The sequence below is a fragment of the Alosa pseudoharengus genome, unplaced genomic scaffold, assembly GCF_046254945.1.
Source record: "Alosa pseudoharengus isolate Yale_2024_CS ecotype anadromous, Long Island Sound unplaced genomic scaffold, YU_APseudo_1.1 YU_APseudo_1.1_scf_8, whole genome shotgun sequence".
NCBI classification, from domain to species: Eukaryota; Metazoa; Chordata; class Actinopteri; order Clupeiformes; family Clupeidae; genus Alosa; species Alosa pseudoharengus.
In genome coordinates this window covers 24,935,590-24,960,876 of record NW_027468870.1, presented here as the reverse complement: position 1 = coordinate 24,960,876, position 25,287 = coordinate 24,935,590, and the positions used below count along the sequence as shown (strand labels likewise).

The 25,287-nt window shown below is 41.9% G+C and overlaps 1 protein-coding gene across 4 annotated transcripts in view; it reads right to left on the bottom strand.

Moving 5' to 3' along the window:
* npas2 (neuronal PAS domain protein 2) overlaps positions 1–25,117 on the bottom strand; it is a 61,249-nt gene extending 36,132 nt beyond the window's left edge. Inside the window, exon 1 of one of the 4 annotated variants that reach the window (XM_076275354.1) lies at positions 24,952–25,117. The gene's annotated coding sequence lies outside the window, so the exon portion shown is untranslated. The remainder of the gene's footprint in view (positions 1–24,951) is intronic. The other 3 variants (XM_076275352.1, XM_076275356.1, XM_076275355.1) reach the window with 3 other exon arrangements.
* Positions 25,118–25,287: the final 170 nt, after the last annotated feature.

Here is a 25,287-nt window from a genome sequence, read left to right as displayed (position 1 = left end):
TATAGGAGGAAGTAATAAAACTTACTCTGTGTTCAAAACACACACACATCATGTCAACATCAACGGGCAAATCTTCAAATAGAAAAATAAACAAATAAATGATGATAAAATAAAATGAACAAATAAACCCTTGTCATCAGAGACATATGGAAGAGGTAATCCCAACACAGTTGTGCAGTTGTGCGCTATTCCTGCATTCCGCACTATGATAGCGTACAGCAAATGACTCAGAGAACAGGAGACCAACCAGGTGCAGAGACACACACACACACACACACACACACACAAATAATAACAACAAAGACTTGCTGTGCCCCTTTGGCTCGGTGGGTACAGCAGGGTACAGCGTAACAACACCAGGGTCACGGTGTTCATCTCTGGGGAAAACACACACTGATAAAAATGTATACCTCTCGACTGCTTCAGTGGCAACTCAATGAAAAAAGGTAAATTTACTTACAGCTGTGTTTGCACATGACATCCAGAACAGGTCAATGACTCACAAAGTTTGTATTTTTTTTATCCACAACAAACAAAAATAACATCAGAATCCTGAGAAAACATGAGCAGTGAGTGTACTTGACAGCAGCCATAAACACTAATGGTTCTGTTTACCATAGAGAGGTGGGCCATATTTCAGTGCAACGGGCTGTTAATTAATAACTGATTACAGCCCTGCTGCTTCCTGCTATGGAAAGGCAATAAGAAACACAACTGATTCAGGATCATTTTAAAAGAAGTATCACTTTGCGCGACATTACACTAAAACACCGTTGTTTGTCAAGCATTTTTATATGTTTATGGGTGTGGGCACTCAAAAGACAAAGCACAAGAAAAGGGAAAGAGAGGGTGTGTCCGTGTATGTATGTGTTAGTGTGCGTGCATGTGTGTATGTGTATATGTGGAAGTAAGAGTCTGTGTGTGTTGGTGTGTGCATTGTTCCATGGGAACACAGATGTTTCTAAGGCACTATGTCATATTTCCGAGCTGCCTTTTTGTGAAATGGCTGAGGTATTTCCCCCTGAGGTTCCATGCTGGTATAGTGTGTTTGTTGTGAGGGTGGCGTTTGACATGGCTCAAACCGGCACAGTGACCAAAGCGATTTTGATCACCCTCCAACCAGAAAAGCACACTTGTATGATAACGTCCATACCTATCTGCCCCTGGCCTCGTTATCTGAAGAAGTAATTCAGTTAGCTCTGCTGACTCACTGCCAAGCCGGTGAAAAGAAAAACTTGTCGGCAAAACATGTTTCAAGCAGTGATTCAGAAAATGGAGAAGCGTTCATGACGCGTTCATGTCTGATGCAGCCTATTGTTATGACTGCACTGACAGATTATTCCAGTGAACAGCGTGAAAGACAATATAGTAATCTAATGCTTCATGTGACCTTGTTGAACTGGCTAATGGGAGTTTCATTATGAGAGGTGAAAGACATCCTTTCCTCCAGCAAAACAAAGCAAAACATATTTTTCAATTACAGTGTTTCATTTTTGTGTGATATCCTTGTATGTAATGATAGATAAAAAGGCACAAACTAATTAAATCTTTTCAAAGACCATAATTAAGATGACCTGTTTTTCATTTAACACTGTGCCACTTTTGTAAAAATAACACTGATAACTGATAATTAAGCAGGAGGCTCTCAGGCAAAAAGAAAACGAGGGTGACCTGACTGATTTCTACATCAACACCTCCACTTATCCATTACAAAGAGACCACACAATTTGCCTTTGATACCATAAGGCTCGCACAAATATCAAAAGGTGTCCAACTTTGCAAAAAAGGCTTATGAATTACTGTTCTATTTATGAACATATCTAATAATTAGTTAATGATATTATGATCTTAATGATATTATGAAACATAATATAACCATATAATATAATCATTCTAATCCACTGCATCATTAAAGTGACACTTACATAGGCATAATACATCCCACATTCAAGAGACTAAACGCAGCATACTATAGTGACCCCTGTGCCTTTTTCAACAGTGTTAAGTATAGAGCTCATTATCCAGAAATCAGTGTAGCAGTTGCCAGACAATACTCAATAGCGGTCATGTCATACAGCCTTTGAATTGAATTTGGGCATAACTGTAGTCTTAGTCTTGCCTTGACAAGTTTTGTGGGTTACACAATTTGCTTGTCTCATTTTTAGTTTTTTGTCAGTAGCCTGATTTCTTGTATTCCTCCTCATAACATGTTTACAACCAAATAATGAAAATATTACATTATTAAATGATTTCATAAAACTTTTCATAAACCCTTTCATAAATCAACACAACCATTTGATCTTATATGGTATATGGAAATTGTTGTTTGCTGAATACTACTGAACAACACAATTTATTGCACACACACACACACACACACACACACACACACTGTACATGTAGTTTGTGCTGATGTAATTCTCGTCAGTGTGAGTGAGTGAAAGTAGGGTGGGGTGTCTGGAGGCTTATTCATGCCCCGTTCATACAGCTCTGAGGGGAGTTCAAGCCCAGTTGAATGCTGGGACAGAGTCTGACATGAGCCTGCACAGGTCCTATGGGCGGCTCTGCTTGCCCCAGGGGCGCGAATTGCCTGCCTGAGTCCATCGAGTCGGAGGGTGATGCATGATTCATAAAGATCTCCCACATTTTTCTGCATTATTCAGCATCCGCCTACGTGAGATTACTTCCCCTCCGATATGTAGGTCAGACGATTGGATAATCTGATGACACTGTGGTTGGTTTGTAAAATGAGAGAGATCTCTCTCTCTCTCTCTTCTATTGCCTTTGGCTCTGGGTCATTTTAATATCTTCGAAGAGAGAGTACGTACTGTATTTGTGAGGAGCACATGAGCAGCGCATTGCTCCTGATGGTAAGGGTACATAAGTGGTGATGTCACAACGCCTCATTGTTTCACTCTCCGTAGGTGACAACGACGATGCAGAGCTCATCTTCTCTCTTTGCATTACCATGGTAACACGTGGATCTGTGTGTGTGTGTGTGTGAGGATTTATGTTGCAAAATGAAAGACATGAGGAGGTCTACCTATTCATTGATAAGTGAAATCAATAATGACTCCCAATACAACCGTTCCGGCCAACAAACCCCATATAACTGCATTCTCAGATGGTTCTAAGGCACTGTCATATTTCTGAGCTGCCTTTTGTCAAACCAAGCAGTTTTGCTCACAGGCTACTTCTAATTCCTTACTATCATTTGCCATTAATTAATAAAGATTTACGTGTATGTGTATGTCTTATGAAACACTTTCCTGCAGTCATTGCAGTTATGCGAGTTTCGCCCTCTGTTACCTAAAAAACTGGTGTGCTAAGTCTGCTTAAGTGGGGTATGTCTACCAAACCTGATAGAACCTATTCCATAATAAGGACTTGCTCCAGGCAATATCATAACTCACATCTAAGTCCTAACAACATCTCGAGCCATTCTGCATGATTAGGCAGCAATGTGATGACTTCTGACGTGCCTTATGTTCACACACTCCAAGATAACATCAGGATGCTTGCACTGCTTGCTCTTCCCCTAACACGAAGCAAAGTGGATTGGGTAGGCAGGTGTCTATGAAGCCTGTTCTCAGTCATGGCAAGGTCATGAGCATGATGGCAAGTCATGAGTAAAACGTCACTCACTTAGGAGTGAAACATCACTCACTTATGAAACCACCAGAGAAGATAAGCAGTCCCATCAAGATGAAAGTGCATGGCTGTCATACCACAACTCCATATAGGTCAGGAATATCAGTGGCTGGTACATACAGTATATGGACCTATATACTGTATATTAGAGCAGCAACTATGGTCCTCAACTAAGCTGTCATGATTGATCAATTAGTTGCTTAGTATTGCCTTATTCTTCTTCTGATATTGTGATGAATTTTAGATGAATCTTTTACAACATATATTTTGCTTGTGATATCATTTTAGTAGGTTTTCATAGCAGTATGAATTAATGAGTTATGATTCCCACCCCTATAATCGACACAAATGAACAGGCATAAAAAGCATAAAGTACTGAAAATGTGCACCTGACTGAAGGCCATCTAGCAGGCACTTCTGTTGAGAGATATCTCAGTGACTACAATCATAAGTGCCATTTTGGCACCAAAGTGGTTTTAAGGTTCTCTTTAATTGAGAATGCATACCATTCTTCCTCTGCTGAGATACTGAGGGTACAGATCAGCTCTCACCATTTAAATTAGATCTTAAATCAGCGGGATGCTAATCTCTCAGAAATTATAAAAACACTTAGTCTAACATCTGTCTCTTCTAAGGCAATTACTATGATGTTAATGTGCCTTCTCTGTTTTATTCTGTTCTGACATCCATTGTTTTTTGTCCTACTTTCAATAATTGCACAGCATTCTTGACTGAGCAAGCCAAGGAGACATATACCTGAAAGACGCATTGCACTTAGCACATATGTATCCTGTGCGTATGACATAACATCATAACATATAGCACCCTCGAGTTGCACTGCTTATGTCACATCGGTAAACTAAATCAATCTGACAGGAGAACATCCCTGTCTAACATAGTTTCAACATATGAACATGCTTTATTGTGTAGCCAGTATGGTGATATTTAACTGTTCTGTATAGGTTACCCATATTTGCTTCTCAGTAATCCATTGTTTTAAGGAGACGTTTGTACACCATGAGCTATCAAATATCAAGCCCAGAAAGGATGGATTGAAACCCAAGTCAATACATCAAAATGATTGTTTTGTAATTAAACCAGACTCCAAAATTCTCAAGAAATAAAAAATTAGTAGTGTTCATGTGAATTTGTGACTTATAACAAATTACCATCTCTGACACCCAGGGGCATAAACACATAAAAGTAAATAATTGATTAAAGCTTTGAAAATGGCCTCAGCTTTAATTTCATTCATATTAAAAGAACTGAAATGATTTCCACACCCTCCTTTCACTCTCCTTTTGCCAGCAGAAGAGAAAAAACAACATTTAAATTTGTCACTAATGGTTTCAGGACAGCGAGGTTCTGACAAATCTCAAACACTAAACAGCCTTTTAAGGTGGTGGGGAACTTAATTATTTTTAATCAAACCTGATTCATAATTACCATCTGCTGTATTTGAAACAGGAAAGGGAAATATCTAAATGATCTGCATCAGATGTTTTTTGTTTGTTTTGTAAGCTTTGACACTTTACATATAATTGTGACCCTGCAAGGCGAAACCTATTTTGAGAAAATCCACAATAAACAAACGTACGGGTTCAAATGTCGAATTTCACGTTTTTGCATAATTCAACAGTACAGTCTATATTGTGAACAAATTTCACGGATAAATATACGTTTTGACTGTTAAACCCTGACTTTATTTAGGTGAAGATTAAACACATTAGCAGTCATTCCATTTGTCCACGCCGCTATAAGGTTTTACGGTAGAGCTAAAATGTAGCCTACTCATTAGGCTACTCGTTACTCAATGTGTAAGCTCTCTATCGTTCTTGGCAGATGTAACCGAATATGAATGTGAAAGACTTGCCTTTCAGGGCACGAACGGTCAAAACCACAAACATTTAGAAATATCCTGGCGTCATTTTACGGACCAGGGGAAGTTTACCATTGACGTAGCAGTAGCACATTTTAAAAGTGGTCCTATACACCAATCCGCCGCGAACTTTATGGGCGCTGCCATCTTGCCTGCCGCCATTACTGCGTGCCTGCGGAGTGTGACGGTGTGACACTTGCCAGTGCCTTCTAATGGCTTTTCGATGAAAGCATCCTGTCAGAGAATATCAAATATGAGATCCTGCTCATGAAAAAATGTCAGGTGAAAGGGAACATTGGGTAGATGTCAGGCAGTGGCCAAAACTTACCAATGAAGGTAATTTATTGACAACATAATGTATTAAGATGTGTATTAATTAATGACAACAATAAGCCGAATGCTATCATTAAGAGCTGTGTTGCTAATATCACAAGCTTCAGAAGTTGCAAATAACTATTAGCCACGACCACTTGTAGCAGTAAAATACATGTTCTTACAGGTATTCAGGATTATTTTATTAATTGTATGTATTTCATCCACTTTTAACGCACATCTTAGTCCTCCACTCGACAAGGAACTCTGTGTAATCCGTAAGCCTGTAAACATGGGCACTCAATGTGCAACAAAGGTTTGTGAATTTCACAAACGGTTTAATTCTAGGTCTGTATATTCCTACTGTTGTTAAAACAGCCGACCACACAACACGCTTTTCCTGGCATCACTGGACAGCATACGTACTAAATAAAAATTAAGAAAAAGAAGATTTCGCATCTACAGCTAACGTCTGCTACAGCCGCCTACAGGCCCAACACATTACTTCGCTACTTCCTTAGCAGCAAGGCAACGCAGTAATAGACCTCTCCAGAATAAGTCCCGCCTCCGTAACTTCCGTATCCATCCAACTTCCTGGCGTCGATTGTCTATGGGAAATAACATGGCGTTTCGAAATATCATACCGGTCTGTAGGTAGCGAAGTAGAAAAAGCTGGTGGGCAGATTGGCCTACACACATCTGCCATCTAGATTCCACTGGATTTTTTGATTGTCGGTGCCGTTTAAGTAGTATACTATAGACTATACTTAAACGGCACCGAAAATCAAAAAATCCAGTGGAAACTAGATGGCAGAAATGTGTAGGCCAATCTTCCCAGCAGCTTTTTCTACTTTGTCACCTACAGAGTTGCGTTGCTTTACTTCCGTGTTTCGCCGGATTTGTGTATAGCCTGTCACTCCCCGATGTGAGTCGCTACCCGATGTGAGTCACGCATGCTCAGATTGATAGGTTTTACGGCATAACGCCAAGGGATCCGACTGAAATCCATAAAATAATTCACTTTTCTGTTTCAAAAACGTTTTAGCTATCTAAGATTGTTTGATTGCTAACGTTAGCAAACGCCATTCAAGTGACAGCCTTTGTTGTGCTTGATTGCTTACTTACTTGCCAGCAGTTAACAAACTTCGTTATGTAGGTCAATTTTTATTGATATTACAGAAGTCTCTCGCTAGCAGGCTACTTCAGCCTCTAATCTAGAACTGACATTAGAGATCATGCCGTGAAAATGTGATGCCTTACGCTAAATAATACATTACTGCTGTGTAGGCTGTCATTATTCTGTGGCTAACAGCACAGGTAGTCGCAAAGTAGCAAAGTGACGCATGCGCGACTCACATCCGGTAGCGACTCACATCGGGGAGTGACATAGCCTACACAATCTGTATAGAACTTCTTCTCCCCTTACTTCCCCCGAAATACATTAATTATATTCTATAGTGACACCTTATGACCGTCCCTGGTATTAACTAGGGGGCAGAAAAAGACTGGTTGTCTAAAAGACAGGTTGATAAAACTGGACATAGTCAGTCATCCGCTTCAAAGTCACGCTACCGTAAGGCTAATAATAACTGTGTCCTCACACTATCGCACGTAACAATTTACTTAAAAAGGTGATTTTCTCCTCTTCTGGCGTATCATGACAGGATAACCATGCCAACTTTGGATGCGGTTATCTTAGCGATACTTTTTGCAATACCCTCAATATACATATCGTTGGAAAGCTTAGTCAATGGCCGTTCATGTGAGCACATTAACTTAATTTTGTAAATGTTATCAAAACGACTGGTTTTGCCTTGACAGGTCACAATTATAGTGGATGGAATCCACTATCTTGAAATCTCCTGGCTTCTTCTTATTATAACCGTTTCTTTTTACCTTTTCAAAAGTTAATGCAGCTCTAACCGCTTAACGTACAGACATGTTGAAATAACCGTTGTGTAGGTCTGGAATTGGAGAGAGTTATCATTTCAGATCTTTTGAAAAGTTTATACTTTTTGAGAAATAGAGGATTAAACATTTTAAAAAAACATATTTTTATCTCTGTGACATCACAAAGGGAGCTCATTTAGAAGGGTCGTAAATTAATCAGGTGCGGGTCCACCTGCATACAACACACAATTTGGCGCTCCCTAAACTAGTCCTACAACATCCTGTAATTAATCGCTTTTGAACCACACTGCTCAATCATTTTCTTCAAGAAAGTTTATGTTCTTGGTGTCTGTTTCGTCCAACAAACTACGACGAAACGGATGTTTTCCTACCACACCCAATGTAAGTTACAATTAATTTGTGTTTTTTATTCGAATGGAGTATGTGAAGTCTATTTTTAACGACTCAGCTAGCTGCTAGACAAGTAAGCAAGCAAGCTGGCGATGCCTGTCATCGATTAGCAACAAACTCGTAGCTGCTACGTCTAGAGAGGACATTAAGTTTAACTCTAGCTACATTTGATAATATTGCTATTACGTTAAGTAAGTTCATAACTTGATTAAGCGATAACTGAGGATTCAGTAGGTAAGTTATATTACGTTAGCTAGACCTCGGGAATGTTTCTAGGTTCGCGGTTGTGTGCAGTGGCGGCGGTAGTGTTTGCAGCTAAATAATAATTAGCTTCACACTCAAATTGTCAGCCGCCTTTCCTAGCGATAGCTGGCCTGACGAGGGAAATGGCCTTCTATGGCAAACAGTCACTGGCTGAAACTTAGCCTTCGTTTTGAACTACGTTTGTATGAGTGGTAGGTTGTGGCGTACAATGACTTGATTGTAGGCTTAGCTGTTAGTTTTTTGTTCAGTTGAACATATTTATCTAACAACTGTCTCTTTTCCCCCCTTCTATTTCTGTTTGGTGCCGCTTCACTCTGCTACTGGATGGTGGAGGATCAGGCTGACTGCAACTGCTATGGATGCTATACTGAATGGATGGCAGGAAAGAACAGCACACATGAATTTCTAGATGAAGAAGAGTGAATAAATTGCACTTGCTTTTCAAACTGATAAGTTGTCAATGGTTATTTATGCAAGCTTGTGTAGCTTAAACCAGACCTACCTAGGCCTAGCCAAATTTATCCTGGCTGTAGATAAAGCAGGATATGAATTTCCCAATATTTTGCCAGATTAATAGTGGTTTACTGAGGTTTAATATAAATTAAAATACCATTGAAATCACGTTGATCTTTAGTTTGGTTGTAATTTCAACATTGTTTCAATATTCATTTCAGTTGAAATAACATTGGAATCCCGTTGATCTGTAGTTAGAATTTCAACATTGCTTCAGTATTAATGAAGGGTGCAAAAGTGATGTAGAATCAATGTTGCAGTGCGACGTTGATTCAATGATTTAACTTTGACAAAGTAATGTTGATTTAACATAGATTCAATGACGAATTGTTATCTGGGTGCAAAATGAGCAGTCATCACCAACTGAAAGCCCCGTTTTGCAGGTAGCCTATCGCATTGCATATAATTAGGCTTTCTCTACTCTACATTTTCCAAAGGCTTGACGTACATGCTTCAAATTTGGTGTGAACATTTGTATGGACTCATGGTCAAATGTCAAGGTCAAACCCACCTTGAGTGTGATATCTGAAGAACACCTGACACATACAGTAGGTACGAGTGTTTGTATGATCTCAAAGATTAAGTGATTAAATGGGGGTTTTTTTCAGGAATCTCCCCACCAACATCAAGCCAGCAGCTTTCCATCCACTATTGTAATTCCTCTGGCATTGCATTTCTAGTTATTTAATTATTTCATCACTGAACTCCTCTGTCACTTGTCCAATTAAATACCTCTGGAACTTAAATGGGAGCAGTTATTGAAATGTTGTGAATTATGTTATATACTACATACTACATTTAATCCCCAATAAAATGTAATATGTTGTTGTAGTAGTAAATTTGTACAGGCTATATAACAGATATTTTGAAAGAAATTGCTTTATTGGAAAAGGAAAACCTTGTGTAATGGAAGAGTGGCATAACCCAACCCAATTAGCCCTGTGGGAAGCAGGTGAGCGAGCATGAGATGGATTAAGCCTCCCCCTCACAACCCCCACATGACATCAGCGCTGCCTTCTGCACACCACTCAGTCGACATGCCCACCTGCCCTCAGCGATCCACTCCACTGAGCTTCACTAAACACCACAGACTGCACCGCACTGACCTCAGCTGCTCCGCCGCTAGCTCCTCTCCCTCAAAACACAGCAGGCACAGAGACTTTTTCTCATTAGGTAACAGCTTGTGCCCGGCATATGGATTGATGACTAGTCATTCAATCAAACTGTTGCTCTCTCTTTCTCCCTCTCTCTCTCTCACACACACACACACACTCAAAACACACACAAACACACACAAGCACATGCGCTAGAGACACACACATGTACACTAAACTACACCTACACAGAGCAGACTCGCTGTGACCAGCATGTGTGTGTACAGTGCGCAAGCTAGAGGGTGCGAAAATTCAAGCGTCTTCGCATTTCAATGGGTAATGGGAATAGGAAGTAGTCAGATTTTGATTTATTTTATATTTTAATTTGATTTATAGTTAAAGGTTTGCTTAAGGATACATTACTGTTGTGCATCTGTTTTAGTGACCTCATGTAACTGCACTAAATGTCCTATGTTCCCATAAGGAATTCCCTGGTTTGCATTTAAAGCATTCCCCATGACACCACAGATTAAAAGAAAACAAGTTACAAGTAAAAAAGTTACAACAGGCATTTTCAGCTCAACCCAAATCAGATTGTATCACCCAAGATTACAGTATATCGAAGGACATCATCATTTACGTCATTCAGCCATACCAAACTTAATCATACCATTTCCACTTTTTACCTGTCTTAATTCACCACATCCTCCAACCCAAAAGATCTATGCTAAATTTAATCTCCTTAAAAAAATTAAATGTCAATAAGTATCTCCCTCATAGAGATAAACGTAGCTCTGATAACACGTATTCACCCGAGCATTCAGAAAATTCTTACTAATAAGCCATCTCAGCAGCAGTAAACAGTTCCTCTCCCATGACTAAGTGAGGGCCAGGGCATCACGTCCATGGCACAGAGCAGTTTGTGAAGTCAGAGTGACTCACACAGGATGAGGCAAATGGTAAGTGTGGGCCTGAGCTGCAGCCATATGTCTCTAGGGTGTGTGTAGTGGGTGACACATACATACAAACACACACACACAGACACACACACACACACACACACACACACACACACACACACACACACACACACACACACACACACACACACACACGGTCCCGTTCCACAAAGAATGGTGAAGGCCAGAAATGAATGAAGGATGTAAGACCATCATCATCTTCATTGTCATCTCCCCTTTACCGTCTTTACCGTCAGTCACATCCTTGCAGCACTAGAAAGCACTCACATAAGGATGCATTGAACACAGATGGCCTTTCCGTTCTATATTGCCCGTGTGCCCATTCTTTACCAGCCCCAGTAGGCACAGCACAACATAGTACATAAGGTCAGCACCACACCATATATTACATGCAACAAAATGTAAATGAATTGCTCACCCAGGACAAGCACATTAGATCAGATGCAGAACATTATATGTAGCCACAGCACCATTTGTAAGGTAGTCAACATAACAGACAGGTGTACTACTGGATCTCTACATACAGTAAGTGTATGTGCAGTAATGGCAGAGGGGACCAAACTTCAGTTGAAAAGAGCTCTTTTCCTGTTTAACACCCATCTAGCCAGATGGGAGTAGTGTGAAAAATGGATTCAGAGGTTGGTCTACGTGCTAGGTGTGTGATGCCTCTGTCATTCATCTCTAACAGTTGGGAATTGGGGAATGGGGAGGCTGATTATCTTGAAGGCAGTATGTGTGATTTTAATGAGTTTGTTTTTGAAGGTGATATTTAACTTTGTGAAAGAAACGGGGGAAAATGCAGTCGGATGGGTTGAATCATGCTTTTGTAAAGCAACAGCAGGAGGTGTGTGTATGTGTGTGTGTGTGTGGGGGGGGGGGGGCAGACAGAGCTTTGAGTCTGCATATTACTCTTTCAGTCTGTTTCTCTCCATCTCCAGTCCCTCTATTCTGCTCTTTTTTCCTCCCTCTCACATCGCCTCTCCGCCAGAATATTACTCATTACTCCTCATTTTACTCTCCGGCCGGCCACATGCCTCTTCCAAAGATTGTGTGCGTCAACGGCCTACTTTCCTTAGAAATCTCTGCGTAAAGATTTACTGCCCCCCCCCCACTCAAGAAAAATGAAAGAAAAGAAAAGAGGAGGTAGGTCTAATGTCATTCCTTTTTTATTTTCTTGGGGGAGGATATTAAGGGCAGTCTGGGCTTCCTCCTGCTTGTTTACTGAGACCTGGCTGGCTTGTGTTATGTCCTCTGCGGCAGTCATAACATAAGCCCATGAGCACTTTGTAAACATTACTCCCCGTTTTCAAAAACCCTCAAAAGGCACCCCCACTGCTCGTGGTCTAATGTTACGACTCCTGACCACCAATGTTGATGTTGCTGATTTCAGCCATGCCTCGAGCGAGGTCTGCAACACTGGTCAGCGTGGTTTAAAAGTCCTGCCAAGGTGTATTGTGTTTTACGGCTGGCTGCCTCTAACCCAATTGACAGAGATGTCCTGGTCCTGAGGCAGTGAAAGGCTTGTGGGAGAGTGTGTGTGTGTGTGTGTGTGTGTGTGTGTGTGTGTGTGTGTGTGTGTGTGTGTGTGTGTGTGTGTGTGTGTAAGAGGCAGTGTAGGTACAGTAGGCCTATCAGACTCCAAATCCCACACAGAACAGTAATATTTTCTTTCAATTACACTAATACAGCACAAACCAGCCAGACAAATCTGAGGCCTACAAGAACACCTCGAGCAACAATATCAACACACACACAGTTGAAAAGAGTAGCTTATAGCCACAACTCCTCCATATAATAACAGTCATCTTCCATTGTCTGTTTCAGCGATGAAAACCAATCTTGTCCCTGCTTACTGCCACCTATGACAGACAACATATCTTGAAAGAATGAAAGTACCTGCCAAATGAATAACTGTGAGGGTAATGAGTTTGACCATGCTCATGGTGTTGTGTAAGTGTTATGTACTATCTTTAGTTCTCTTCCGTTTTCTCACACTCTGTCTTTATTGTGCCAGCAGTCTGACATGTGCAAACACCTCCTCATGCATGGGAAGGAACATGTGTGGAAAATGGTATGGAAAATATCAATACACTAAAAACCGCTCAGCGTACCAGAAAGAAAATGTTCATCCACACACAACAGGGCCGGAAGAAGCGGCCAGATAAGAGAAGATTCTGGAAGAATCCGGGCCAGCTCTGGAACACATCATCACCAGGTTTCTTCCATTGCAGAGCTGTGGCACAAGGTGGTTTTATTCACAATGAACTAATTGTCTGTAGTGTAGAGTAAACTCTAAACCCACAGGTCTTCAAATAGCTCTCTCGCTCCATACCAAGGGAACACTTCTGACAAACAGCAACAGCGACAGCATCTATCAGGCTAAGCATGTTCCTCTCTTTCCTTAAACGGTTGATCTATCATTCCAACGGCGTCTGGGAACACGAACCGCCAGAGTCTCACCCTCAACGCTCCTTGGCCCGTGCCACGCCTAAGTCTTGACAGTGACCTCTTGCCTGCCTGCGAAGGCCCAGATAAAGGCAGGATTACCCGACAAGCCCAAGAATAACCGTGGCCACGAGGGGAGGAGGCCCAGAATAGGCACTGAGAGCCCAGCCAGGCCAGCCCCAGCCAGGGCCACTAGCAGGGCTAGCACGGCAAAGCTCTAATTCCAGGGATTCATAGAAGGCACAGGCACGGCTGACGGGTCAGACACACACCACAGGGGTTTAAAGTCGCTGGGATTTCTGAGATTTAATTGTTTTCACCTTACAGGTCAGACAGGAATGCACTGAGACACATACACAAACAAGCCCCCCCCCCCCCCCCCCCACACACACACACACACATTTTTAGATTTACACACACCTTTTGCCATCATGCACACAAAAATATGCGCGCGCACACACACACACACACACACACACACACATTTTCACTCATAAAGTAGCACTCAATCATGACCACATAAGCAAATACACTCAGACACACACAGACACACACAAGCCCAGAGAGGCTATCCTATCAGCGAAACTCCTCTCTCTGCCAACCAGTAGAGGTGATCACAGACATAATCAGAGTCTGTCAAAACACCATGAAAAAGTCTGCCTGAGAGAAAATAAAAAAGTAAAAATGCCATTGCTGAACTGAAACCAGAGAGCCCCCCCGAGTCATTCTGACCCTCCAACACTATTGGCTGGCTACTCCCCACACCTCAGTCTATTTACATAATTTTGCAATGAAGTAGCGATGTTCTGCCACAAGCCCTATCATATGATGATGCAACAACACTTTCTGGAACACAGACAGACACACATACACACACATACAGAGAGAGCGAGAGAGAGATACACACACACACACACACACAGACAGACAGACACACATACACACACACACACACACACACACACGCACGCACACACAAAAGCCCCCATTAGAATTGGTAATTTGAGAAGCGGAAAAGAGGGCCGTAAGAGTGGGCTGTGGAGGCGGCCAGGGCTGGGCAGGGGAAGCGATTTTGCTGTGTCTTATTCATTCCCCCGGTAGGAGCGAGCCTCCAGCGGTGGAATCCACGCCAGCAACCGCGCGCCTCTGCCAAGAGAGAGAGTGCAGGATGACGTCTGTACCGGCAGTTATATAACCGTGGCTGAACATTGCGTCTGTCACAGTTAGAAGGTTACAGAGGGTGACACACATACCAGACATACTCGCCGCAGTCATGTGTGACATAGTTCCACTCCGCAAGTGAATCTATCAGGAAGACACTTTAAGGAAAACTTGCACACCCTTCCAGTACCCTCATTTCCCCCAAGCCGTCCAATCACTCCCACCACCCCTAACCCCTCGTTCAAACGAGTATTTTAGTCCTGTTCACACTCTCACACCACAACATATAACAGAGGTTCATTTACACAATGACAGGCATGCTGTGAGAGGATAAAAATGACTGACATAAATAGTATGCTATATGATGTAGCGGAGTTAAACAGTACTATGAAGTTAACAATAAATAAACAAAATATATATCCAGTATTCAGCTGGTACCTCCCAGCATAATATCAGCAACTTCACATAAACCTGTATGATGCCAAATTATCTTACAGTATAATATTCAATTAAAACTGTAAATCACATAGGTTACATTGCATAAGTAACCTACAAGTCACGAGTACAATCACAGTACTCATACCTCTCATTCAAGATGAACACACAATCTCTCTCTTCACTCGTCACTCTCTTTTCCCTCTCACGCTACTACCACTACCACCATCAGCGCTACCACATGACTGACACAGTGTCGTCCTTATTCATACGTCAGTCATGCCACAGAGGAATGCCGTTCCTGTGATGACATCAAGATACATCATTTCCAGGCACTTATATAAATAAAGGCAGATAAGACTCTGCTACAGTGTGAACTGAATATCTAAGATGTGTTAATTACATTGACATTATTTGTCTAAAAGTTCTAATAACCAGGAGCAACTGATATCAAAATAGAGTTTTGTGTGGGGAGGGTACTGAAATGAAAAGGATTAAATTCAACTTGTAGCCAAAAAGGTATTAAAGGTACTTTTAGGTATGTTAATGCAGCATTAGGTATGTTAATGCAGCATTACTTTAATTTTCATCATAAATTGAGACTAAAAGTGACTGTGGGTTGTACCAAGGGCCGTCCCTATTACTATTAATTTGGCAGGAATCATCAGATCCATGTTCGCTGTCATCGTATGAATTGATTTTATCGACCTTAAATTCAAGCATTGCAATTGGCTGATCTTCACAATCTGTCAATGATCTATTAATCATTCTCTGAAAGGCTGAACAGAAACGTTTCACCTCTGTATGGAGCATTATGATTGGTTGGATAAATGAATATCTGAATTGTCTCCATCAGGTTCTGCGGAGCAGATGTGAGGGAACATCTTCACTTTGCTTTGAGACTCTTTCTTTCCTGGTCAGTCAGACAGCTAGTCATCCTTAGGCCAGTTAAACGACATATCTTCTCCAACAGCATTTTATAGGTTGAGCAAAACCTTACTTTGAACACACCATACATTCACAGGAGTGACTATTCACGATACTGATACATGTTTATAGATTTTAAGAAATGCATTAAATCACACTGTATCCATTTTCCTATTAGATATGGGAGACAAATGATAAAAAATATGATAAATACTTTTCAGCTATGAAAACACCTACTGGCTAGACTATATCAGATTATATCTCCATTTATGAAAGGTTAAATAGTCCAAGACTTCATATGTGGAGTTATTTCAGCAAAACACAATGACACACCTTCAGTGAATCTATTTTGAGGTGGCAGCAGTCAGCCTCAGCGTAGACAGAAAACACACTGTGACAGAAAGCTAATAAAAAAAGCGTGAGGCCGACTTGACCTTAAATCATAGCTGGAGGATGACTTTCAAATGACTTGTTTCATACACATGTCCCTTAGGGGACCGTCAAGAAAAATATACAGAGAGGTTGTTTTTTCATATTGTTTTTTTATGTCATGCATTTATACTGTGTGTCATACTTGTGTGCATGCATGTGTGCTTGCATGTGTGCATACATAACATATATATACTGTTATAGTTATTACAACCAGAGGGATTTGACATGATACAGTCACATAATTTGATCACAATTTTGAGAAGAAATAATTCAGGTATATCAAACAAATTGACATGGATCTGAGAGCATTGCCTGGAAAGGTATGCAACTCTGCTCTGGCGAGTGGTGAAGCCAGGGTTACGAAATTTGTCAACAAACACCTATAATCCCATCAAGCCACAATATTTCCCACTAAAGAGACCACCAAGTTGAGCCCATGGCAAACAATGCATGCATTAAATGAATTCTGAACACCTGTACAGTGCAACTTAAGCATAGTTTTAAATATGAAATGACAGTTATTATGTCCACCAAGGAGGTATATTTTCAGCACTGTCTTTTTACCTGTCTGTGAGCAGGGTTACCAGCCCGGCTATAGGGAACCTGTTACATTCTGAAGCAAATTCAAATCAAAGAGCAGATCCACAAATTCTTTTTCACTTTCACAAACACTCCCAGACATTTGGGCTTGGGGAGGTTTGCACTCTCCAAGTGTGCTTTATGATGTATTGGTAATATGAAACACTGGTCATGTAATGCCAAAATGTATTTGAAGGAAGAAGCCCTGAATAGCATTAGAGATATGGCTTTGAATACATTTCTAATATTAATCAATGTATCTGAGTATTAATTTAAACTGACTAATAATTATATATTTTAGCTTAAATACACTACTATGAAGAATTAAATTCATACCATTAACCTGCATGGTGTTAATACATTACATGCATATGTACAATACTGTGCATACTTAAAATAAACACTGTAATAAAACTGCTAACAATAACAAACAACTCACTGTCTCCAACTGTCATTGGGCCGAATTTCCAGAACATCTACTAAAACACCACTGATAACTAACTACAGTTTTGTTATCTTACTTTACAGTTTGAAAAGCGGTTTTCCTCAGTTTCACCATGTTTTTCTCAGTCCTAAATCTCTGACTTGTGTGTTAGTTTGACTCTTGCCTTATCTGACAAACCCTGGTATACTGAGAGACATTGATAAAGGAAACTGTAGTTCCTTTACCCTTTGTCTCTGTGAAAAGAACTACATATCCCAAGATGTATGGCATGTGTGTGTATGGCATGTGTGTGTATGTGTGTGTGTGTGTGTGTGTGTGTGTGTGTGTGTGTGTGTGTGTGTGTGTGTGTGTGTGTGTGTGTGTGTGTTGAAAGTGGCTGACTGAATGTAGGTCACAAGCAGACGGGTTTGGACATCTGCCTCTTTGAGCTCAAACTCTGAGTTGTGACCCCACCATACTGCTGAGAAAGGTCAACTGCTGATAGCTGGGGGAGGGAAAAGGAGAGGGACAATCTACTGAGAAACAACACGTTGGAGAAAAAGGAAAGGTAAACGGAAAGGCAAAGATTAAAGGGTGATAGCCAAGCGGCATAGAAGGCTCCCAAAAATGCACTCATGTCATTGCAGTCAACTACAAAAAGCACTCAGGACCAGATGTACGTACATTTGCGGACGTAGCGTTATCAACAGCATGGCCAAACCACAGAAAGCGAACGCAGTAGATCTCAGTTTACGTGCTATTTATCATACCTGTAGCTCATCGGGTTATCAGCGCCTTTCCCCGCCCCCTACCACAATTTGAACATTCACTTTGAACGCAACTGAACGCATACTTCAGTCACAAGCGCAGTTGAATGAAGTTAACTGATGACAATGTGAAAGTGAAAGTAAGAAATAGAAGGGCCAGCGAAAGTTAAGGTTGCTATTGACATAGTACAAAGAAGCAAAACTGGTGCTCTGAATAGCGATTCTGTTGTCTTTGAACGTTTCTCTGACTGACACCTGCTTTTACAAGGCGGAAATATTTCACCGCAAAACAGACGTGCGCTTTCCTGGGTAGTTTTCGTATACAGGGGAATACCTAATTAGGTGCATTTTACGCTTCTTCTCCCATCTTTTTTTTTTTTAAAGTATATTTTTTGGGCTTTTTATACCTTTACTCAGATAGGATAGTGGAGACTGACAGGAAGTGAGTGGGAGAGAGAGTCGGGGTGGGATCCGGAAAGGACCACGGGGCGGGAATCGAACCTGGGTCGCCGGCGTACGGTGCAGGTGCCCCAGCCAGTCGCGCCACTGCTGGGGCCCTTCTCCCATCTTTAAACACGATACTCCACTTTCCCCTGACCCTCAAATGCATATGCATGACACGGAAAAGCTCAATTTGCCATTTTCAGCTCCTGCGACAGGCAGTCTGCGGATGGAATATTTTCTGCTTTACTTGCTGCTGTATGACAGTAAACTGAATATCTTTTGTGGACAAAACAAGGTACTTAATGATGTCATCTTAGGCGTTTGGAAACATTGATTGTTGAATTTGTTTGAGCATGATGATCAAACCACTCAACACTGGTGAAATAACATGTTTCATGAAAATGGCAATCACTTCATAAGTGGCCTTGTGTGTACTGTCAATTGACATACTTTGTTTTTCTTGAACCTCCTCTTTGAAGACACAAACTTGGCTTAACCTTTAACCCCAGTCGAAATACCTACAGCATGACCCTCACAGGGGTGGAGTCTGAGGGCGCATTCACACTGGGTCCGTTTAACTGGACCGCACCCGAGTGTGATTACTCCCCCCTAGCCCTGACCCAGCTGCTCTCTGTTCACATTACATTTTTGTTTGCGGACCTAAGTCTATTTATGTCATAAACATTAGCTTCTTTTTACAAATATCGCTTGGCAACGTCGCATAAACGGCAGTTTATTTTCTAGTTTTGGAACAGATAGCATTCAAACCGCACTGGCGTTCTGACGAACCGTACCTCAGACCCCTGTTTTCTAGCGGACCCTAGTTTGCACCCGGGTTCGGTAGACTGCGTTCACATTAGCAAAGATCACCGAACCATCGGTCCAAACGAACTCGGTTCCGGACCAAGCGGTCTAGTGTGAATGCACCCTACACAGAGCCAGATGTGGGCCTGATCAGGGCAACACCCAGCCTCCAGTCAACACTGCCTTGGTGTAGAATTGATCATAAGAATTAAAATGAACAAACAAATTCACTCTCATGATAGAAATTGAAGATGGTCAACATAGGGTCAATTCTGTACCTTTCTGTACATACGTTACTTTAGAAATTATACCGTTGAAAGTACAATAGTTTCCCTCACTAATAAGTATTTCACACACCCTGCAGGTCGGACCAGGTTAACACAAAGCCAATCCACTAATCAACATTCTCACAACCACAGTCCGGATAAGAGAACTAACACACAGGAGTTTCAACATTCACCACTGAACTGTGATAGAGAGAGGAGGGGAGGGAGAGAAATTGGGTAGAGGGTGAAAGGGACAGGGAGAGACTGAGAGATGGGCAGATACTGAGAAAGACAGAGCATGAGTGTGAAAGGGAGGCAGCGAGAGATAGAAAGATTAGAAGAACAACCAGAGGGTGACATAAAGAAAGAGGGAGCTAAAGAGGGACAGCGTGAAAAGGTGAAAAGAGACACAGAGAAAGAGAGCAAGATAGATAGATAGATAGACAAAGAATGAGAGAGAGAGTGAGTGTGTGCATGTGTGTGTGTGTGTGAGAGAGAGAGAGAGAGGGAGTGAGAGGAGTGTTTAAAGGGCCAGTAGTCAGTCATTAGGTCTTATCAGGCAGGGCAGAGTCTGCAGAGCCATTTCTGCCTGTCGAGTCACTGTAAGCAGCTCCAGCGGAGGCTGTGCGCGCGCACGCCGCGTCTGAGCTAGAAGGACATGCCCTAGTAACCCAGTTTCCCTCCTGGAGCGAACAGCGTAACAGCGCAGTAGCGGCCACCATGTCAACCGTTACCTAACTTTTTCTCTTTCTCTCTTCTCCTTCTCTCTCTCTCTCTCTCTCTCTCTCTCTCTTAGTCCCTTTGTCACTTACACACATTCACACATACACACACCCATACTGATATACACTCACGTGAGAAATCAGTTAATTCCAAGGTTAGTGTTACATCTTTGCTATCTGCACTCATACCACACAGTAATCGCTGATAACTGGAGCGAGCCGGATGGTGTTTTGTAAGAAAATAAAAGAAAATAATGGAAATGATGAACACCAGCGGAAGTAATGCTGTATTAACAATGCCCGCATGCATGTGAGATGTGTGATGTATGTGTGTGTGTTAGTGTGTGTGTGTGTGTGTTGCCCTTGGCAACTAGTTCACCGCACACTTTACTTCATCGCATCAACACTTAACCTCATTCTGACTCTGTGTGAGAGAGATTACCCAATCAGATATCACACTCATATCACACTACCTTGGCTGCAACCAGACCCGATGACGTTGAAAAACTACAGTCAGCTACCTTTTCAAATGTGTTCACAGGCTGTACTATCTGGAAAATTTGAACTGACATTAAAGTTGTTCAACAACAACCTACCATATTAAAGTACTTGGAAATCCACTGGAAATTAAAGTTACATTGTCCAAGCTCAGGCCAAGTCACCTCAAATGCTAAGTCAGTTTCTGAAAGCAGCATTGCATTATGCCGTAAAAAACCAAGCACTTATTACAGCACATCTAATTAAAATGACACCGTGGGAAACCTGCCCAATCAGAGGTTTTCCTGATGAGTTCTCCTCTCCCAGGAAGAATTCTCTATTTAGTCTGGTTTCCCATACATAGACATAACAAAGTGAGATGAGACAACCACAGCACGAAAACAGCTCTGAAGGGGCCTGCATGGCAGCCAGCAGTTCTGTAGCTGCGTAATGACCTAGACACCTGTAATATTAGTCACGGTGGTTGGTCTCATGTCACTGAAAAATACATTCGCATGGGTATGAAATCTTGATGGGGTGCAACTTTTTTGGCCAGCAGGCCTTGAATTTGAGACACACTTAAAGTGTTTCTAACAGCTTTTTACCTTCTGTCAAAAATACCCGTGGGGTGGAGTGTAGTTGCACTTTCAGGCTCAGTGACTGTCGGACACCTACGCGCTCACCTCTATCCAAAACTGTGTTGCACTTCTGGATTTTGCTCTTTGCTCCAAGATATCTGCTCTGCCCTGTGGGTGTTTAGCTGACTCCAACATTGATCCCCCTTGTTAGAAAAGCTCTCCATCTCTGCTTGAACTTATTTGCTTTATTTTGCTACAAGATCTGCTTTTTACATCCTGTTCAGCCACACAGAGAGACAAAACCTCAGAGAGGCACTCTACATTACCAGGACTTTGAACTTGGCCATGACCTGCTGTCAAATAAGTTTGTACTTCTTCTATTACTTCTTTATGGAGCTTTACAAGACTTTGGGTGGAATTCAGAAGCACGGGGCATGTTTTCTTAAAACACACACACAGACAAATTAGAAGAGAGTCAAGTGGCAGTATAACTGGTTGCAGCACTACCCAGTCCAATGGCTGGTCCATATGTCAATGACCTTGGATTAATGTGGCCAGAGTGCAAGAACTCTGCTGACCTTTTGCTTCTCTGAGATTTCCATACAAAGTCTCGCAAGATAAAACTGTCTGCTTTGGCAAAAACAGGTGTGGAGGAGCAAAGGGCACCAGAGCTTGTCCTCTGGAGGCAATCTCAGTCTTACATTCCTCATAACACAGGAAAATGTATACAGGCATGACAAACAAGCAAGCAGGATGTTGGTTAGTGCTAGCCTCGTGAGACCATCCTAATCTCGCGAGCTTCAGGGTTTCACTCGCAGATCAGTCTGGATACTTTCCGTTAAAGAAAATTTGGAGCAGTTCACCAAACGAACGTCCAATCAGCGTTGGCTTTGAGGCGGGTTGAGGTGTGACGCAACGAACAACATGACGGCATCCACAGAGATGAGCATAGCTATCGCGCAAGTTTTATTCAAATTAGAAAGTATTCCTGGGTAAACTGTGAAGCTATGAGTCTCAGCCATGCAGCTGGGAGGAATGAACGACACAGACATCCTCCACGGCTGATTCCAGTTCATAATGGAGGAATATACTATCTTCAGAAGTGTAGGGCCTACCGTGAAAACTTGATGGGAATTGTCGTTGATTAGGTTAATAAATGGTAAGTTAAAACATCTTAAAGTTTGTCACGTTACCTAATTTAATTGTATGTTAAACGGCATTAGAAAAATACTTTGTTCATCTAATTGGTTGATTTGGCCCGTCGATAACCAACAAAGGTGGTGATAGACAGAAGGTTTATCCAATCAGCTAACCAGTATGTCCGCCCCTTCCCAAAAGTTCTTCAATGAAAAGTTCCCAGATGGATATGCGGAGCAAATCCATCTGGCAGAGTCAGGTTAGGTTAGTGCTGTACTAATGCAAACAGTTTCAGGTAAAGGGACATTAAGACATTAGAACATGTTTCAATGACTAGTAACATCAAAATAACACAAAATGAACTAGGTTTACCAAAATGCTTTTCTTGTATAATGACAGGAGAACTAAGACTTCAGAACAGAACAGAACAGAACAGAACAGAACAGGACAGAACACAACAAAAAGTGAAAAGCCAATGCCCTGTTAATTCCCATGTTGTAACACCATGGCTAGAAATAGCAACACAAGTCTAAGTTGCAAAAGTAACTAATCCCATTGCCACTGAAATCCTTCCAACACCAGGACCACAATCTCTATTTTGACCAAAATGGGAAAATTACAGCAGGAAGCCACCACACATGGGAGGAGCTCTAATTTAAAGGGGGGGGGGGGGGGGGAAGGGTTTTTTGGTGACATTAGGATCTTATCAAAGAGGTGAATTCAGGGACATTCAGGTTGAAATTGAGTGGATTGAGTAGTGGGGTCACACACACACCCTCATTCAAAGGAGTACAAGGAAGAAAAGACAGAATAGGGGGGAATTAGATAGAAAAAAAGATAATGAGACAACATGAAGAAAAGGTGCGGAGGGAACATAATGGGGAAAAGTGGGACATGGCTGTTGCTTTTGGCATATTTCGAGATGGATATGACCTCCACCATTCAGGTTCAAGAGAGGCTCTCGCCCTCAGCACTTCCACTGGCATTCCTCAAAAACGGAGGGCCCCTTGGAAGAATATTTCTGAAGCCCCCTCCTGCCGAGACGGAGCTGGTGAGCCCCCGGGAGACTGTCTTTTCAGTTACAATGCCCATTGTACCACTTATTATGGCACTGAGGAAAACTGTTGAGAATACTTCCACAAAAGCAGTGTGGTTCATTTGCAATAGCAGATAGTCTAAATGCCTGCAATTGTACAGACGGGCTGAGGCATGACAGGCCATTTAACACTATTATTAAATTATTATGCCCTAATTTCCTCCATATTTATGAGGTCAGAGAAGACAAACTAGCTGCCAAAGGCTTAACCAATGATAAATATTATTAATTGGGATAAAAAGGAGGTGGGAGGGCAGCATAAGACTAAGCATGACAGGACGTTGGTCTCAAAGACCCCACAATTCTTTCATGGTAAATTAAGTTATGAAGAGTATGAATAGAGTCCTCCTGTAAAAAGGCCGACTTAGCAAGAAAAAGTGGAGCAACCCGCGCTGTCGGATCAGCTAATTGGACAATTGATTGGGGCTATTGATCACCACTGATCCCTTCTTGAGATGAGAACACATCACAGCGAAGACGAGACCAGGTGTAATGGCTCTCTTCAACATCGAGCGACAGAGGCAGTGAAGAGTGCCGCGGGGCAACATTCAGCCTGTTACGTCTACCAAGCAGCCGGGGTTGAACTTTTTTTCAACAAAATCCAGGGCATGACGTCACTGCAACCGGCTCATGATTCTCAAGTCATGTGTTACATAACTAGCAGTCTTTCTGTAATTGATTTTCTTTTATCGTTATGCATTCATATCTCTAACAGACTACATACTGTCACAGCATCCAAGAAAGACGGAATTCTTTACGATACAGAATGAATAGAATAGACCACAACCAGCATGCCTGTCCCAAATACATATCCTGAGACTGTCCCTGTCATCGCCTTCTACTTCGCTCCAGTTCTTACTGACTTTTTTGTTTTCAAGTATTCAAGTATAGGCCTACATTGATATCATCATAATATTACGCGCGGTCTCCATTTTCATATTGTAAAACGCTATGGATAACTTTTAAATCAGTTGATGCTTGCTATAGGCTGTCCACCTGAACAGGCAAAGAAGCTAGGGTGGAGAAGCAAATTATTATGACAATAAGACTAGGCTACAATTATTAAACACAGCAAAGAACCGCTTTTCAACACTGCTTTCTAAACATAATCACGCCTCGCCTTCACACCTTTCTTCATTTTCAAGTTCAGACTATCATTCAAGCCAGCAGCGTCCTGTCAACGGGGTCCGTTATAAGGTGCTGCACACTTGTTAGACTGTGACACACTTATCGCAAGAAAGAATATAAATGTAGCTTTCTTACCATACATTGGTGAGCAACCAGACGCCGATTCCAATAGAAAGAGATTATGAATCTCTTACTTAGAGACAGAGAGAGCTTTTCACCTCGCCTTACTCGTGAAATCAAGTTATGTAACTGGCACCGTTTCTGTGGGCAATGAGTGACTTCCAAGCGCTTTTTTCATTCACTGATGTTCATTTTCCATCCCACACACACCTCACTCTTTACGTCATCAGCCGTCGTCGCACCTTAAATGGAATGGGGAGTGACCGTAAGGAGCGAGCCCTGTCCGGATTCGCTATAGACGGAGGGATACGCACAGATGAGAGTAGCCTGCGCTCGCCCTGTGCCTTCTGG